Source organism: Halichoerus grypus, chromosome 8, assembly GCF_964656455.1.
Source record: "Halichoerus grypus chromosome 8, mHalGry1.hap1.1, whole genome shotgun sequence".
NCBI classification, from domain to species: Eukaryota; Metazoa; Chordata; class Mammalia; order Carnivora; family Phocidae; genus Halichoerus; species Halichoerus grypus.
The window spans coordinates 106803983-106819563 of NC_135719.1; the positions used below are offsets into that span (position 1 = coordinate 106803983).

General features: G+C 39.7%; 1 long non-coding RNA gene across 2 annotated transcripts in view; it reads left to right on the plus strand.

Annotated features, from left to right (window-relative positions):
- The window catches only part of LOC118539683 (uncharacterized), a 200476-nt gene that overhangs the window by 7120 nt on the left and 177775 nt on the right, over positions 1-15581 (plus strand). For both annotated transcript variants that reach the window (XR_013440697.1, XR_013440698.1), the window contains exon 2: positions 12548-12761. This is a non-coding gene — a long non-coding RNA (uncharacterized LOC118539683). The remainder of the gene's footprint in view (positions 1-12547; positions 12762-15581) is intronic.

Sequence of the window (15581 nt, forward strand, 5' to 3'; positions counted from 1 at the left end):
ATTACTTGTTTTGTGGTTGTTTCTGAAGATTTTCTCTGATCCTTTCTTATCTTTCTCTCTTACATGGTTTTCTGGTTTTCTTTAGTGATATATTTGGATTTCTTTCTCTTTATTCTTTGCATATTTATTAGTGGGTTTTGATATATGGTTACCATTAGGTTGTATATAACCTCTTCTCCATATAGCAGTCTATATTAGTATATAATATATATATATAATAATATTAAGTTGAAGGTCATTTAAGTTTGAGCCCATTCTTTACTCCTCCCCACATTTTAGGTATATGGTATCATATTTTACATCCTTTTATTTTATGAGTTCCTTGATCGATATTTTACAAAAATATTTGTTTTTTACTGCTTTTGTATTACCTTCATACTGTTACTTTTGGTCTTTCCTTTCCACTCAAAGAGTCCCCTTTAATATTTCTTGCAGGGCTGGTTTAGTGGTCATGAACACTTTTAGTTTTTGTTTTTCTAGGGAACTCTTTATCTCTCCTTCTGTTCTAAATGATAGCCTTGCTGGATATAGTATTCTTGGCTGCAGATTTTTTTTCAGCACTTTGAGTATATCATGCCACTCTCTTGTGGCTTGGAAAGTGTCTGCTGAAAAATCTCCTGATAGCCTTATGGGGTTTCCCTTGTATGTAACTGTCTCCTTTTGTCTTTCTGCTTTAATGTTTTTTTCTTTATCACTGTATTTTCCATTTTAATTATAACATGTCTTGGGGTGGATCTGCTTTTGTTGATTTTGTTGAGAGTTCTCTGTGCCTCTTGGATCTGGATATTTATTTCCTCCCCCAGATTAGGGCAGTTTTCAGTGATTATTTATTCAAATAAATTTTTTGGCCCCTTTTCTCTCTCTCTCCTTCTTCTGGGACTCCTATAATGTGAATGTTATTACGTTTGATAGAGTCACTGAGTTCCCTAAGTCTATTCTCGTTTGCATAATTCTTTTTTCTTTCTTTTATTCAGCTTGATTACTTGCCATTACTGTGTTTTCTAGGTCATTAATTCATCAGCTTCTTTCATCCTATCAAGCATGTTTCTCATTCCGTTTATTGAGCCCTTATCTCTGCTTTGTTATTCCTTATTCTATGTTAAGGGTCTTAGTCATATCTTTCATCCTTTTCTCAAGTCCAGTGACTGTGTTATGATCATTGCTTTAAATTCTCCATCAGGCATGTTACTTATATCTGTTTCACTTAGATCTCTGGCCGTGGCCTTTTCCTGTTCTTTCATTTGGGACAGATTCCTCTGTCTTCTCATTTTGTCTAAGTCTCTGTGCTTGTCTGTGTATTAGGAAAGTCAGGTACTTCTCCAATTCTTTTTTTTTTTTTTTTTAAGATTTTATTTATTGAGAGAGAGTGTGCACACGTGTGCATGCACACAAGTTGGGGGAGGGATAAAGGGAGAGGGAGAAGTAAATTCCCTGCTGAGCAGGGAGCCTGACACGGGGCTCGATCCCAGAACCCTGAGATCATGACCTGAACTGAAGGTGGATCCCCAACTGACTGAGCCACCCAGGCGCCCCAATACTTCTCCTATTCTTAAGGGTAACAGCCTTATGAAAAACTGGTCGTGTAGTGCCCTGCCATGTGGTGTCCCCTGTTCCCCAGGGCCTGGTGCTTCTGAGAGTGTCTCCAGTGTGTGCTGTGTGGGCTCTGCTATTGTGTCCTGGCCATTTTTTCTTTAAGGCTAGTCATCAGCAGAGGCTGTGTGCCTATTGCAGGCAGTGATTGGTCCCTGGCCTGAATGTGGCAAGTTTTAACTGGGTGTGCTCTTGTCTGCTTGTGAATTGAGACTAGCTGCCAGAACTGAGGCCCTTGAAAACCAGGGTTGGAAGATGGGGTGTAGGCAGGAGTTTGGGCCAGTCTTCTGGGCAAGGGGGCCCACCTTGCTGTGACTGAGGTAAGCATGGGTGGGAAAGACAATTCCACCAGAGCCTGGAGGGGACTGGGCTTGGTGTAGCAAATTAAGTAGCAAGTGTTGGCACTCTGCTCATTCCCCCAGATGGCCCCGTGCCTATGCTGAGTGGTGAGGGAGGGAAATGGCACCTGCTAGGTCCTTTGTTCTGGGAGGGGTCTCTCTATGACTGCTGCCTCTCTGGCACACATTCCAAGAAGAGCAAATAACCTCCCCATTATGTGCCCTAGGCACTCTTCAGCTTGCTGTTTCCATGTTGTATGTCACAGGCTCTTTTCCCTGCCTTCTCTCCAAGAGCAGCCCCGATATCTTGGGGCTCTCCCAGAGCCAAGTATGCTGACCTTTATTTTTTTATTTTATTATTTTTTTTAAACAACTCTTTTTTTTTTTTTTTAAGATTTTATTTATTTATTTGACAGAGAGAGAGATCACAAGTAGGCAGGCAGGGAGGCAGAGGGAGAGGGAGAAGCAGGCTCCCTGCTGAGCACGGAACCCAATGCGGGGCTTGACCCCAGGACCCTGGGATCATGACCTGAGCCGAAGGCAGACGCTTAACCAACTGAGCCACCCAGGCGCCCCGTATGCTGACCTTTAAAACTCTAGGCTTTAACCACCATTAGTTGCACAAAATTCAGCCCCTCTCACTTTCCAAACCAATTGCTATGGGGAACCATCTCCCCCGTGCACTCGCCTGTGTGCTAGTCTGTCTCTGGCCCTTCTCAACTGTGGCTCCCAACCCCATCACAGAAGCCATGATCCATTTCTTTCCCAAACTGTGTCTCCGCACTTCCTACCTTCTTCAGTGTGGCCTCTTCTCTACCTTTAGTTGTGGAGTTTGTTCTGTCAGTCTCCAGGTTGATTTCTGGGGTGTTTAGGATGATTTGATAGTTATCGAGTTGTATTTGTGGAAAGGTGGCTGCACCAGTTTACATATTCATTCCATAGTGGCTGCACCAATTTACATACTCATCAACAGTGCACACAAGGGTTCCCATTTCTGCACATCCTCACCAACACTTATCTCTTGTCTTTTTGATAATAGCTATTATAGCACGTGTGAGAGGATAGCTCATTGTGGTTTTGATTTGTATTTCCCTGGTGATTAGTGATGTTGAGCACGTTTTCATGTGTCTGTTGCCATCTGTATGTCTTTTTTGGTAAAGTGTCTATTCCTCTGATCATTTTTTAATCAGATTGGTTTTTTTGCTATCAAGTTGTATGAATTCTTTTTTTAAACAAAAGATTTTATTTATTTATTTGAGAGAGAGTAAGAGAGAGAGATCATGAGCAAGGGGGAAGGGTAGAGGGAGAAGCAGACTCCCTGCTGAGCAGGGAGCCCAATGTAGGACTCGATCCCAGGACCCTGGGATCATGACCTGAGCCGAAGGTAGACGCTTAACCAACTGAGCCACCCAGGTGCCCAAGTTGTATGAATTCTTTATTTATTTTGGAGATTAGCCCTTTAGTAGATATATGATTTGCAAATATCTTCCCCCATTCAGGAGGTTGCCCTTTTATTTTGTTGATAGTTTTTTTTGCTGTGCAAAAGCTTTTTAGTTTGATGTAGTCCCAATTGTTTATTTTTGCTTTTGTTGCCTTTGCTTTTGTTATCAAATAAAATATATATATATATTTGCAAAGACTGATGTCAAGGAGCTTACCCTTTATATTTTATTCTAGGACTTTTATGGTTTCAGGTCTTACATTCAAGTCTTTAATCCATTTTGAGTGGATTTTTGTGAATGGTAAAAATAGTGGTCCAGTTTCATTCTTTTGCATGGGGTTGCCCAGTTTTTCCAGCACCATTTGTTGAAGAGACTATCTTTTTCCCATTGTATATTCTTGGCTCCTTTGCCATAAGTTGGCTGTATATTCATGGGTTTATTTCTGGGCTCTTTGTTCTGTTCCATTTACCTATGTGTTTGTTTTAATGCCAAAACCATACTGTTTTGATTATTATAGCTTTGTAATATAGTTTGAAATCAGGAATTGTGATGCCTGCAGCTTTGTTCCTCTTTCTCAAGATTGCTTTGGCTATTTGGGATCTTTTGTGGTTCCATTACAAATTTTAGAATTGTTTGCTTCATTTCTGTGAAAAATGCCGTTGGAATTTTGATAGGGATTGCATTGAATCTATAGATTACTTTGGGTAGAATAGACATTTTAGCAATATTAATTCTTCCAGTCTATGAGCATGGGGTACCTTTCCATTTATTTGTGACTTCAATTTATTTCATCAATGTCTTATAGTTTCCATTGTATAGGTCTTTTACCTCCTTAGTTAAATACATTCCTAGGCATTTTATTCTTTTGAAGCAATTATAAGTGGAACTGTATTTTTAATTTCACTTTCAGGTAGTTTGTTATTAGTGTATAGAAACACAATTAATTTTTGTGTATTGATTTTGTATCCTGCAACTTTACTGAATTTGTTTATTCTAACAGTTTTTTGGTGAAGTTTTAGGGTTTTCTATATATAGTATGTCATCTGCATATAGAGACAGTTTACTTCTTCCTTTCTGATTCGGATGCCCTTTATTACTTTGTCTTGCCTAATTCCTCTAGGATTCCTGGTACTATTTTTTTAGAGATTTTATTTATTTATTTATTTATTTATTTGAGAGAGAGAGAGGTGAGCAAGAACAGGGGAGGAGCAGAGGAAGCGGGAGTCAGGGCTGAGCCCAAGGCGGGACTCGATTCCATGACCCAGGGATCAGTGACCCAGCCAAAACCAACAGTTGGATGCTCAACTGACTGGGCCACTCAGGCGCCCCTCCCCGTACTATTTTATTATTTTTATTTTTACTTATTTATTTTTAAAGACTTTATTTATTTGAGAGAGAGAGAGAGTATGAACAGAGGGAGGGTTGGAGGGAGAAGCGGACTCCCAGCTGAGCAGGGAGCCCAACGCAGGGCTCGATCCTAGGACCTGGGATCATGACCTGAGCTGAAGGCAGACGCTTAACCAACTGAGCCACCGAGGTGCCCCCTCAGTACTATTTTAAATGAAAGTGATAAGAATAGACATCCTTGTCTTATTTCTGATCTTAGAGGAAAAGCTTTCAGTTTTTCACCATTGAGTATGATATTAACCATGGGTTCATTGTATATTGCCTTTATTATGTTGAGATATGTTCCCTCTATACCCTCTCTGTTGAGAGTTTTTATCAAGAATAGATGTTGTATTTTGTCAAATGCTTTTTCTGCAATCTATTAAGATGATTATATGATTTTTATTCCTAATTTTGTATATGTTCTGTATCATCTTGATTGATATCGATGGTGAACCATCCTCGCATCCCTGGAATAAATCCCACTTTGTAGTGTATGAACCTTTTAATGTATTGTTGAATTCAGTTTGCTAATATTTTGTTGAGGAGCTTTGTGTCTATGTTCATAAGGATATTGGCCTGTGATTTCCTTTTCTTTTAATGCCTTTATCTGATTTTGAATTTTTTTTAAATGTTTTATTTATTTATTCATGAGAGTCAGAGAGAGAGAGAGAGAGAGGCAGAGGCAGAGGGAGAAGCAGGCCCCCCGCCCAGCAGGGAGCCCGATGCGGAACTTGATCCCAGGACCCTGGGATCATGACCTGAGCCGAAGGCAGATGCTCAACCATCTGAGACACTCAGGTGTCCCTGCCTTTATCTGATTTTGATATTTAATGCTGGCCTCATAAAATAAGTTTGGAAGTGTTCCCTCCTCTTCACTTTTTTGGAAGTGTTTGAGACGCATTGGTATTAATTCTTTAAACATTTGGTTGAATTCACCAGGGAAGCCATCTGGACTTTTGTTTGTTGGAGGTTTACTGATTCAGTCTCCTTACTAGTAATTAGTCTGTTCAGATTTTCTATTAACTTCATGATTCAGTTTTTGTAGGTTGTATGTTTGTAGGAATGTATCAATTTTTTCTACATTATCCAGTTTGTTGGCATATAATTGTTCATAGTAGTCTTACGATTCTTTGTATTTCTGTTGTATCAGTTGTAATGTCTCTTTCTGATTTTATTTGTGTTTTCTCCCTTTTTTTTAATTGGTGACTCTAACTAAATGTTTATCTTTTCAAAAACCAGCTCTTGGTTTCATTAATCTTTTCTATTATCCTTTTAGTCTTTGCTTCATTTATTTCTGCTCTGATATTTGTTATTTCCTTCCTTCTACTAACTTTGGTCTTAGTTTGTTCTTTTTCTAGTTTCTTTAGGTGTAAAGTTAGGTTGTTTATTTGAGGTTTTTCTTATTTCTTTTTTCATTGTTGTTGTTTCTTTGTTTTGTTTTGTTTTTAATTGGTTGCACAAAGAAAACTTTATTTGCAGCAAATAAGGAGATCACAGGGAATGGCTTCCAAAGCCATGACTTGAGGTCTTTCTTATTCTTTTTCTTTTTTTTTTTTTAAAGATTTTATTTATTTATTTGACAGAGAGAGACACAGCAAGAGAGGGAACACAAGCAGGGGGAGTGGGAGAGGGAGAAGCAGGCTCCCCGCTGAGCAGGGAGCCCGATGTGGGGCTCGATCCCAGGACCCTGGGATCATGACCTGAGCCAAAGGCAGATGCTTAATGACTGAGCCACCCAGGTGCCCCAAGGTCTTTCTTATTCTTAATGTAGGTGTTTATCACTATGAACTTCCCTCTAAAAACTATTTTTGCTGGTATGTTATATTCCCATTTTCATTTGTCTCAAATTTGAGTTCTATTTTTATTCCTTTTACCTGTTCGTTGTAGCATGTTGTTTAATCTCCACATATTTGTCAGTTTTCCAGTTTTCTTCTTGTAATTCTCTTTTAGTTTTATACCCTTGTGGTTGGAAAAAAATGCTTGATATGATTTCAATCCTCTTTAAAATTTTTTTGAGAGAGAGAGAGTGCGTATGCGAGTAGGGGCAGAGGGAGAGAATCTTAAGCAGTGCTGAGCACGGAGCCTGACACAGGGCTCAATCTCACAACCCTGAGATCATGACCTGAGCCAAAATCACGACTCAGACGCTTAACTGACTGAATCACCCAGGCGCCCTTCAGTCTTCTTAAATTTATTAAGGCTTATTTTGTGGCCTAACATATGATCTATTCTGGAGATTGTTCCATGTGTGCTTGAGAAAAATGTGTATTCTGCTGCTTTTGGATGGAATGTTCTGTAAATATCTGTTAGGTCCACCTGGTTTAACATGTTAAGTCCAATGTTTCTTTGTTGATTTTCTGTCTGGATGATCTATCCAATGATGACAATGAGGTATTGAAGTCCCCTACTATTATTGTATCGCTGTCTATTTCTCCCTTTAGGTCTATTAATATTTATTTGCTTTGTATATTTAGGTGCTTCTAGGTTGGGTACCTGTAAATTTACAAATGTTATATAATCTTATTGGATTGACCCCTTTATCATTATATAATGAACGTCTTTGTCTCTTATTACAGGTTTGTCTTAAAGTCTATTTTTTCTGATATAAGTAGAGCTACTTCAGCTTTCATTTGCTTTCTATTTGCATGAACTATCTTTTCCCATTCCTTCTCTTTAGTCTGTATGTGTCCTTACAGTTGAAGGGAGTCCCTTACAGGCAGCATATAGTTGGGTCATACATTATTTTTTTAAATCTATTCAGCTACTCTCTGTCTTTTGATTGGAGAATTTAGTCCATTTCTATTTTTTAAAGATTTATTTATTTATTTTAGAGAAAGAACATGGAGGAAGGAGGAGCAGAGGTAGAGGGAGAGAGAGAATCTCAAGCAGACTCCCCGCTGAGCACAGAGCCCAACGCAGGGCTCAATCTCATGACCCTGAGATCATGACCTGAGCTAAAGCCAAGAGTCACGCACTTTTTTTTTTTAAGATTTTTTTTTACTTTTTTATTGTTATGTTAATCACCATACATTACATCATTAGTTTTTGATGTAGTGTTCCATGATTCATTCTTTGTGCATAACACCTAGTGCTCCATGCAGAATGTGCCCTCTTTAATACCCATCACCAGGCTAACCCATCCTCCCACCCCTCTCCCCTCTAGAACCCTCAGTTTGTTTTTCAGAGTCCGTCATCTCTCATGGTTCTTCTCCCCCTCCGATTTCCCCCCCTTCATTCTTCCCCTCCTACTATCTTCTTCTTCTTTCTTTTTTTTCTTAACATATATTGCATTATTTGTTTCAGAGGTACAGATCTGTGATTCAACAGTCTTGCACAATTCACAGCGCTCACCATAGCACATACCCTCCCCAATGTCTATCACCCAGCCACCCCATCCCTCCCACCCCACCCCCACTCCAGCAACCCTCAGTTTGTTTCCTGAGATTAAGAATTCCTCATACCAGTGAGGTCATATGATACATGTCTTTCTCTGATTGACTTATTTCACTCAGCATAACACCCTCCAGTTCCATCCACATTGTTGCAAATGGCAAGATCTCATTCCTTTTGATGGCTGCATAATATTCCATTGTATATATATACCACTTCTTCTTTATCCATTCATCTGTCAGTGGACATCTTGGCTCTTTCCACAGTTTGGCTATTGTGGACATTGCTGCTATAAACATCGGGGTGCATGTACCCTTTCGAATCCCTACATTTGTATCTTTGGGGTAAATACCCAGTAGTGCAATTGCTGGATTGTATGGTAGCTCTATTTTCAACTTTTTGAGGAACCTCCATACTGTTTTCCAGAGTGGCTGCAGCAGCTTGCATTCCCACCAACAGTGTAGGAGGGTTTCCCTTTCTCCGCATCTCCGCCAACATCTGTCGTTTCCTGACTTGTTAATTTTAGCCATTCTGACTGGTGTGAGGTGGTATCTCATTGAGGTTTTGATTTGGATTTCCCTGATGCCGAGCAACGTTGAGCACTTTTTCATGTGTCTGTCAGCCATTTGGATGTCTTCTTTGGAAAAATGTCTGTTCATGTCTTCTGCCCATTTCTTGATTGGATTATTTGTTCTTTGGGTGTTGAGTTTGAGAAGTTCTTTATAGATTTTGGATACTAGCCCTTTATCTGATATGTCATTTGCAAATATCTTCACCCATTCTGTCAGCTGTCTTTTGGTTTTGTTGACTGTTTCCTTTGCTGTGCAAAAGCTTTTTATCTTGATGAAGTCCCAATAGTTCATTTTTGCCCTTGCTTCCCTTGCCTTTGGCGATGTTTCTAGGAAGAAGTTGCTGCGGCTGAGGTCGAAGAGGTTGCTGCCTGTGTTCTCCTTTAGGATTTTGATGGACTCCTGTCTCACATTGAGGTCTTTCAACCATTTGGAGTCTATTTTTGTGTGTGGTGTAAGGAAATGGACCAGTTTCATTCTTCTGCATGTGGCTATCCAATTTTCCCAACACCATTTGTTGAACAGACTGTCTTTTTTCCATTGGACATTCTTTTCTGCTTTGTTGAAGATTAGTTGACCATAGAGTTGAGGGTCCATTTCTGGGCTCTCTATTCTGTTCCATTGATCTATGTGTCTGTTTTTGTGCCAGTGCCGTACTGTCTTGATGATGACAGCTTTGTAATAGAGCTGGAAGTCCGGAATTCTGATGCTGCCAGCTTTGCTTTTCTTTTTCACATTCCTCTGGCTATGCGGGGTCTTTTCTGGTTCCATACAAATTTTAGGATTATTTGTTCCATTTCTTTGAGAAAAGTGGGCTTTTTCAACATCCGCAAATCAATCAACGTGATACAATACATTAACAAAAGAAAGAACAAGAATCATATGATCCTCTCAATAGATGCAGAAAAAGCATTTGACAAAGTACAGCATCCTTTCTTGATCAAAACTCTTCAGAGTATAGGCATAGAGGGTACATACCTCAATATCATAAAAGCCATCTATGAAAAACCTACAGCGAATATCATTCTCAATGGGGAAAACTGAGAGCTTTCCCCCTAAGGTCAGGAACACGGCAGGGATGTCCACTATCACCACTGCTATTCAACATAGTATTGGAAGTCCTAACCCCGGCAATCAGACAACAAAAAGAAATCAAAGGCATCCAAATCGGCAAAGAAGAAGTCAAACTCTCACTCTTTGCAGATGATATGATACTTTATGTGGAAAACCCCAAAGACTCCACCCCCAAATTGCTAGAACTCATACAGGAATTCAGTAAAGTGGCAGGATATAAAATCAATGCACAGAAGTCAGTGGCATTCCTATACACCAACAACAAGACAGAAGAAAGAGAAATTAAGGAGTCGATCCCATTTACAATTGCACCCAAAACCATAAGATACCTAGGAATAAATCTAACCAAAGAGGCAAAGGATCTGTACTCAGAAAACTATAAAATACTCATGAAAGAAATTGAGGAAGACACAAAGAAATGGAAAAACGTTCCATGCTCATGGATTGGAAGAACAAATATTGTGAAGATGTCAATGCTACCTAGAGCAATCTACACATTCAATGCAATCCCCATCAAAATACCGTCCACTTTTCTCAAAGAAATGGAACAAATAATCCTAAAATTTGTATGGAACCAGAAAAGACCCCGCATAGCCAGAGGAATGTTGAAAAAGAAAAGCAAAGCTGGCGGCATCAGAATTCCGGACTTCCAGCTCTATTACAAAGCTGTCATCATCAAGACAGTACGGCACTGGCACAAAAACAGACACATAGATCAATGGAACAGAATAGAGAGCCCAGAAATGGACCCTCAACTCTATGGTCAACTAATCTTCAACAAAGCAGAAAAGAATGTCCAATGGAAAAAAGACAGTCTGTTCAACAAATGGTGTTGGGAAAATTGGATAGCCACATGCAGAAGAATGAAACTGGTCCATTTCCTTACACCACACACAAAAATAGACTCCAAATGGTTGAAAGACCTCAATGTGAGACAGGAGTCCATCAAAATCCTAAAGGAGAACACAGGCAGCAACCTCTTCGACCTCAGCCGCAGCAACTTCTTCCTAGAAACATCGCCAAAGGCAAGGGAAGCAAGGGCAAAAATGAACTATTGGGACTTCATCAAGATAAAAAGCTTTTGCACAGCAAAGGAAACAGTCAACAAAACCAAAAGACAACTGACAGAATGGGAGAAGATATGTGCAAATGACATATCAGATAAAGGGCTAGTATCCAAAATCATTAAAGAACTCATCAAACTCAACACCCAAAGAACAAATAATCCAATCAAGAAATGGGCAGAAGACATGAACAGACATTTTTCCAAAGAAGACATCCAAATGGCCGACAGACACATGAAAAAGTGCTCAACGTTGCTCGGCATCAGGGAAATCCAAATCAAAACCTCAATGAGATACCACCTCACACCAGTCAGAATGGCTAAAATTAACAAGTCAGGAAACGACAGATGTTGGCGGAGATGCGGAGAAAGGGAAACCCTCCTACACTGTTGGTGGGAATGCAAGCTGCTGCAGCCACTCTGGAAAACAGTATGGAGGTTCCTCAAAAAGTTGAAAATAGAGCTACCATACGATCCAGCAATTGCACTACTGGGTATTTACCCCAAAGATACAAAAGTAGGGATCCGAAAGGGTACGTGCTCCCCGATGTTTATAGCAGCAATGTCCACAATAGCCAAACTGTGGAAAGAGCCAAGATGTCCACTGACAGATGAATGGATAAAGAAGTGGTATATATATACAATGGAATATTATGCAGCCATCAAAAGGAATGAGATCTTGCCATTTGCAACGACGTGGATGGACCTGGAGGGTATTATGCTGAGCGAAATAAGTCAAACAGAGAAAGACATGTATCATATGACCTCACTGATATGAGGAATTCTTAATCTCAGGAAACAGACTGAGGGTTGCTGGAGTGGGGGGTGGGGTGGGAGGGATGGAGTGACTGGGTGATGACACTGGGGAGGGTATGTGCTCTAGTAAGCAATGTGAATTGTGCAAGACTGTTGAATCTCAGATCTATACCTCTGAAACAAATAATGCAATATATGTCAAGAAAAAAAAAAGAAGAAGAAGAAGAATGTAGCAGGAGGGGAAGAATGAAGGGGGGGAAATCGGAGGGGGAGACGAACCATGAGAGACAATGGACTCTGAAAAACAAACTGAGGGTTCTAGAGGGGAGGGGGGTGGGAGGATGGGTTAGCCTGGTGATGGGTATTGAGGAGGGCACGTTCTGCATGGAGCACTGGGTGTTATGCACAAACAATGAATCATGGAACACTACATCTAAAACTAATGATGTAATGTATGGGGATTAACATAACAATAAAAAATTTTTTAAAAAAGAAATAGCTGATTGTCAAGTTAGAAAAACTGAAAAAAAAATAAAAAAATAAAATAAAATAAAATAAAACTTTTTATTTGCTACCATCCCATTGAATCCATGAACACAAGCCCCACTGGCCACCAGTGCCAAGTTATCAAGAGATGTGTCCTCTGGGTGGCAGCCACAAAAACCAGGGTGGCAGACATGTGTATAAGCTCCTTTCTCAAAGACACTAGCAATCTGGAGTAGGGCAAAGGGAAAGCACAAAGATGGTGCCTGCTGGCCTTCCTGGTTTCTGGACAGGATGGCAGTTTGCACCTAGACTGGTGTTAAAGTAGAAGCCTGCCCCTCAGGCCACAGCTATTAAAATAAGCTAATAGGCCTCCTCATGTTTCAATCTGCTGCCTCTGTGCTGTGCAGTGGAGGGATACCTGGTTAAGAACTGTTTTTCTGTTTGTTACAGTCCTATGGTACCCGCAAATGTAAGCCCCATTTAGGGGCTTCCTCTGGGCAGCAGCTACAAAAACTGGGGCATCAGACATGTGGACGAGCTCCTTTCAGGGAGATACTGATGACCTGGAGTCAGGCAAAGGGAGAACAGGAAGATGCACCTACCAGCCTCCAGTTTCTGGACTGTATTAAATTAGAAGCCTGCCCCTCAAGCCAAAGTTTTTAAGGTAAGCAAGTAGCTTCTTTCATGGAAAGACTTGTTTCAGTCTGCTGCCTCTGTGCTGGGCCCTGGGGGTAAGCCATGGTGAGTCCCCAGAAATCTTTTAAGAACTGTCTATTAGTTCACCAAAGACTGTGGATCTTGTAAGTCCCATTGGCTTTCAAAGGCAGATGCTTTGGGAGTCCATTTCTCAGGTGGAAGTCTTAAGAGTTGTGGTACCAGCCATGGGGTCCAAACCCTTCACTCCTCAGAGAGGAGTTGTGAGGAGTTGTGAGTTCCCTCCCAGTTGTGTGTGTCGCTGTGCCAGGGTTGAGGTTTATGGTGAGATTGTGTGTGAGGCTTTTCTACTCATTTCAGTGTGGGTTTTTCTCATTTTCCTGATACGTAAGAGTCACTCAGCTAGTTTCTGGATTTCTTTCAGAGGGAATTGTCCTTTACATAGCTGAACATTCAGTGTGTCTGTGAAGGAGGTGAGTTCAGGATTCTCTTATGTCGCCATCTTGAACCAGAAAAACATTTTGTGGATTCTTATAAGAAATTCTGCGTCAACAGTGTTTTTGATGGCATAGATAATGCTATTATGTGGGAAAACGTGGCTATCAATGATTGAGTTGAGAAATGATTCGGGAATGTTGGATTCAATGAAGAGTTTTAAGAATACCTTAACCAATTTATTTCATTCATATTTTCCTCATAATGTTTGCACAAGAATTATATTTAACAGTCTATATCTAATTGAGTATAAATGGCTGTTTTGCTAGGTATGAAATTGAATTTCCAAGTGATTAGAAAGTGTGTGTTATAGTTTTTAATTGGCCATTCTGTTTCTTTTTTTGTGGTACCTAAACTAATGGCATGTCTTACAGTGGATGTATCTTAAGATTTGATGAAATATGGTACATACCTTAAACGTGTTCATAAATTATTTGATCCTTATATTAATACTGGGAGATAAGATGGGCATTATTATTTCCATAAGGCAAGTGAAACTCAGGTAACTTCATTTTCTTATAGGTGAGGCTGTGTTATGAAGACTTTTGAACTTAACCTAATAAAATGGTTCCGTAATTTGTTTTTTTATAATGTTAAACCACAGATTTACAGCATTTTTACTATTGCATAGATCATGTAACATAATGACACTTTTTTGAAAGTGTGATGTTATAAATGAAAGAGGACTGGTGGTTAAGCATAAGGAGATTTATGTGTGGAGTTAGGGAATACGCAGATATGACAGAAATTCCTGGAAAGGAAACAAAGGATCAAACTTATGAGAAATGTGGTGGTGTGGAAAATATCTCTAATATAATTGCAATGAATTTATGGCATTTACTATCATGTTATAGCTAACAATATATGTCTTGTTATTTAGACTTTCAAAGTGGCTCATTTTCGCCTAGATACTATTCCTTCACATTATATAGCTGCTTGTAGCTCCTGCTTGGTAGTCAGAAGCCAACTGTGGAAGGATTGATCGTTAGTTTACAAAATCAATGAGAAGGCTGGAGAACCAACCAGGCTCAGAAAATGAGAGAGCCAAGAGGGTCTAGGCAGCCCAGAACAGCTAGCTGCCCAGAGTCTGGGGCAACCAGTATTTTGGTCTTTTAGTTTCCTCCTGTCAGGAGTCATACACTGTTGAATTTCCAAATTCAGATCCTGGGCAGCCAGAAAAACTACATGTACACTTGATTATTAAGGATTATGCCGTATATATTTTGTCTAAATACTATTGAATAAAACATTTAAAATGTACATTTAATAAGGCCATTTTTAGCTATAAGGAATTGTTTTATTATTATTACTTTTCTTTTAAAGAGTGCTATTGAGTACTAGAAAACCTGAAAAATGTTCCCAGAACTACAATGTTCATCCTGCTGTGGGCATGGCCATTTTATTAATTCCTTAATATCCTTAATATTATTAATTCCCCCCCTCCGGCCCCTACTCCAAAACTAAACCAATTTTATTGTGAAATATAATATGATTCACCTTATTTGCTGGAACTCATTTATAAAACCATGTATGGCTATGGGTGGCAGAGTCATGTTTAGGCATTCCTTGGTTATACCATTCTCCAGTGTCACTTGACTTCCATCTCTGAATTCAGTCTTTAAGTGGCTAACATATAGTTTTTTGTTGTTGTTGTTTTTTAAGATTTTATTTATTTGAGAGAGAGAGAGTGAGAGAGAGAGTGTACGAGAGGGGGGAGGGTCAGAGGAAGAAGCAGACTCCCCACTGAGCAGGGAGCCCGATGCGGGACTTGATCCTGGGACTCCAGGATCATGACCTGAGCTGAAGGCAGTCGCTTAACCAACTGAGCCACCCAGGCGCCCCACTAACATATAGTTTATCTACATATTTATTTATATATTGCTTATTGCAAAGGTAATAAATGATTATTTTAAAATCTGTAACATTACAGAAACATAGAACAAAGAGTGATCACTCTCCACAGTCCTACCCTCAGGGATAATTACTACTAACATTTTGGTAGATCTTAATCCAGACTGCCTGGTTTCATTTCCAGCTTCTCCATTTCGCTGGCCACCCTGGACAAGTTATTGGTCCTCACACTGCCTCAGTTTCCTCAATTTAGAGTAATATTACTGGTTCATAAGGTTTCACAAGGATTTAATAAGAAGCATTCAGCAGGGTTATTAGCATATAGTAAGTACTTGATAAATGCTAATTTGTGTACATGTGTTAGTCAAGATAGACTAGATTATATTGCAATAACAAACAATCCACCCAATTCTCAGTGGCTTAACATAACAAAAATGTATTTCTTGCTAATGCTGGATATCTTATGCAGATTGGCAGGGCATTT